The sequence below is a fragment of the Nicotiana tabacum genome, chromosome 18, assembly GCF_000715075.1.
Source record: "Nicotiana tabacum cultivar K326 chromosome 18, ASM71507v2, whole genome shotgun sequence".
NCBI lineage: Eukaryota > Viridiplantae > Streptophyta > Magnoliopsida > Solanales > Solanaceae > Nicotiana > Nicotiana tabacum.
Window position 1 is genome coordinate 17,862,492 of NC_134097.1, and position 3,851 is coordinate 17,866,342.

The 3,851-nt window shown below is 35.3% G+C and overlaps 1 long non-coding RNA gene across 1 annotated transcript; it reads left to right on the forward strand.

Annotated features, from left to right (window-relative positions):
- The first annotated feature begins 364 nt into the window (after positions 1 to 364).
- LOC107785304 (uncharacterized) lies at positions 365 to 3,643 on the forward strand. The gene is made up of 2 exons (XR_001647841.2): positions 365 to 1,150; positions 3,232 to 3,643. It is a non-coding gene; the product is annotated as an uncharacterized LOC107785304 (long non-coding RNA).
- Positions 3,644 to 3,851: the final 208 nt, after the last annotated feature.

The following is a 3,851-nucleotide window of genomic DNA, read 5'->3' on the forward strand; positions in this document are numbered from 1 at the left end:
ATTTTAAATTTGTAGTTTCCCTTTTAATTTAGGAGTAATTATTTTTAAATAAATGTTTTAGTAGTTGATCAGCTTAGTTTTTCCAAAATTAATTATTTTTTGGAGTTTTAATTTAAGTTTTAATTAATTAGTATAAGAAAAGAAAATTGAAAAAAAAAAGAAGTGAAAAGAAAATAGGGTAGCTGATTGTGGCCCAAATGCTAAGGCCCAACTTGTCCATCAATCCGCCCAGCCATTCGCCCTATAGCCCACGCCCAAACCAGCCCTCTCCAGCCCACAACCCACGACCCACGACCCGTTACCCGCCCGTCCCACTTATAATACAAAAAAAAACAAAAGAAAACCCTAAATCCAAAGACCCCAAACAGCGGAACATTGTTCTTCTTCTCCAACAAGCCGAATCCGTTCCCAAAACTCGCCAAAATTCAGGCGAGTGAAACCCAAACTCGCACCACGCGTTTTACCTTCTCTCCTCTTGCCATAGCGTAACCGTTTCTGACAGATTTCCTCTCCTTCACATGCTCTATTTGATTTATTTCGGATTTTTCACCCTTCAGATGGAAATGAGGAAAAATGGGGAGCGTCAGATCAAATTCGAGTTGATCTACTCCCTCCATTTGTCCCTTTTTCATCAGAAAAAGGGTGAAAATCAGTTTGGGGAGAGTATTTCTTGGCTCGGAAGATTTCTTGAAAAGGGGAGTAGAAGCTTCGAGATCTTTGGGAAGTCTATATAAGGTGAAGACCTTTTCTTGTGTAGAGGGTTTTTTTTTTCAGAGATGGAGGGAATTTTAGAGAGCAGTTTCTGGAGAAATTGAGAGGGGAAAAACTAGGGTTCTAAAATATTCTTCTTCTTCTTTTCTATTGTGGCTCTCCATTTTTAGTCTCAGATCAGAAAAATACAAAAATTTACTAAAATATGTGTTATTTTTAGTTTGACATTCACATCTCTGTTTTCTGCATCTTTAATACGGAGGCTTCACTGTTGCTATGGAACTGGGTTGAGTTTGGAAGTCGGAGCTGATTCGAGTACATCAGACTTGTTGTTAAGGCTCAGATTTCATTAGTTGATTTTCATTTCAAGCTTGTTGATTAGCTTGCTACTGTTGTATCTCATTCAAACTTCAAGAAACAGTTGATAATTTTTTCTCAGGTGAGTTGCTTTTATGATTGAAACAATTATTTGCAACGATTCATGTTTATGTCGCTAATTAAGGAATGATTGTTTGTAATGTGACCGTATAAGTTCAAGGATCTTCTCGTTTGTAGCAATCATTCCATTTTGAGCTAAGACTCGGACAGAATGACATTTTGTTTTTCACTTTTCTTGTTCTAGTTTTCTTAACGGGGTCATGTCAAATGGAAGACTAAAACCTCTGTCAAAGTTATTTTTTCCTTAGTCAAGTTGTTTTGATAGTTCTAACATGAGTTGCATTTATTTGACTGTTAATTTCATGGATTTAGGTCTCACCTCACAGTTCTACTTTTCCTTGCTCTTTTCTTTTTCCTTTTCTCATATAAATGGTCCAATTTATTTGTCCATCTTGCTCTAACTATTGTTCTGTAAGTGAGTATTTTCGTGGTTGTTTGTGTGGTAGTAGTAATTGCTAAAGGATAGAACAGCAGACATAGGCAAAGAGAAGGAGTTGTTTTCTCTGTTTTTTTTAACGAGGTTTTGGACTCCTTGAATGAGAAGTCGAATTTGCCATGTTAGTCCTGATTACAATGCCATGCCTATATATTTTGTCTCTTAGGAAATTTGTGTGAAAGGCAATGTATTCTCATGTGGCTTAGTAAATTCAAATTGATTTCCATGTTGTTCATCGGCACTGTTTGCCATTTGTATTGTCCCTTTTTTCCTTTAATTCATCGACTGCATTTTCAAGAATTGCTAGTTTGTTAACTAGTCATGGGAATTTTGAGCTTTGGTTTTTGGCTGACCGTATATTCGGATTTAAGGGAATTAAGAAGGCTATGTTCGTATTTTGTCCTTGCAGTATGAAATCACTGCATCATCTTCTGGCTTGAAACATGTGATCCATGAACTTATTGTTCTTTTAGAATCTCTGTTTGAATTCTGACTTGGATTGTATAAGAGTAGAATGCACGGTGACGTTTTCGTTTTTGGTAAATAATGGATCTTGAGTAAAGACATTAAAGTTTTTTTTTTTTGGGATATAAGTGCATATTTTCTTTATGAATTTCCTAATTGCTTCCTTCCTTTAGCTAGTTAGTTAGCTACATGGCGTGGTTGGCTTCCTTGAAACTGAAAGGGAATTTCAAGAATTATCCTGCAATCATCAAAGGGCATGGGCGGAACAAGTTAATTTGTCAGGCCCAATGATCTCAATGAGTAGATCAAGAATTGGCCTGCTCATCCTTAACAACTAAATGCCTCATAATTTTAAAGATAGAGTAGTGAGATACAAACACCTTTAACATGTGGATAATTTGTCACTACCCTAACTAGGGCTGTGCATTTGGATCGGATATCCGAAATCCGATCCGACATACTCTATTTCGGATTTTCGGATTGGATACGGATTATGTTTTATAAAATTTCGGATTTTCGGATTGGATTCAGATTGGCATGATTTTAATCCGATCCGAAATCCGAAATTATATGGGCCTATATATAAATAGTTAAATTCTTTAGGGTTAAATAACTTAACCCGGTTAAGTTAGTATACTATACTAATAGTACTATACTACCCTAAATACTATTCCTATTTCCTACCCTAAATCTTCTTTTCCGCCTTTTTCACTTAGGAGTTAGGGCTGTTCGTTCACCACTAAGTCCGCCTCTCTTCTTCAGAGTTCATAGTGACCAGTCCAGGGTTCCGCCTCTCTTCTTCAGTGTTCATACTGTTCCGCGGTTCCGCCTCTCTTCTTCAGAGTTCAGTCGCCTTAGCTTCCGCGGTTCCGCCTCTCTTCTTCTTCACTCTTTATCTCAGTGACTCAGTAGTCAGTCCTCTCGGTCTCGAAGTCTCAACTATCAAGCCAGTAAAGTAATCTTCTTCTTCACTATTAGTTACTATTGTTTCATAGTTCATACTGTTTTTTCAATTTTTATGTATGTATCGATTTGTCTTTATGTTCTGTTTTTTATCTCTTTCATTTTCTATTCTGATTTTATTACAACATCTATTTCTGATTTTATTTAGGTTTTTTTCTATTACAACATCTATTTCTGATTTTATTTAGGTTTTTTTGTTTGTTTTGGACCTTTGGTAGATGGAAAACGAAACAGAGACAGTGAATGAACCTTTGGTACAACATCTATTTCTGACTGTTGCGGCTTCCCAAAACATGGAACTTGGAACTCTTTTGTTATGTGTAATATTTTAAAGAACTGTTGGGACTTTAGTAGTTTGGTTTGTTTTATTTTGCTATGAAAATTTGGTTTGAAAGACAATTGATTGTGTTTTGTTTTGGGGTCTTCAGTTTGGTTTACTGTCCAGTTGTGTAAATTTCAGATTGTTGTTTTGTTTTGTTAAGTTCGAACATTGTTACTAGGACTGTGCATTTTTGAACTTAGTTGCATTATTAATTTTTATGAGTACTTAGTTCAGTCAGTACTCAGTTGTGTACTGTAAAGTGTAAATTGAACATTCAGTATTATAAATTGAACATTCAGTTTAAATCATTTTGTACTGTAAATTGAACATTCAGTTCAATCAGTTGTGTACTCAGTTACATGTAACAATGTTAAGTACTTAATTTCGAAGTTTACAGTTAAAACAAGTATTTGAAATGTGATTGCTCAATTTGTATTTGGAAAGTAATTTCCAACATTTGTTTATATACTTCGAAGAAGTTCTGAAAATTAACAATCCAATCCGACAATTAGAAAA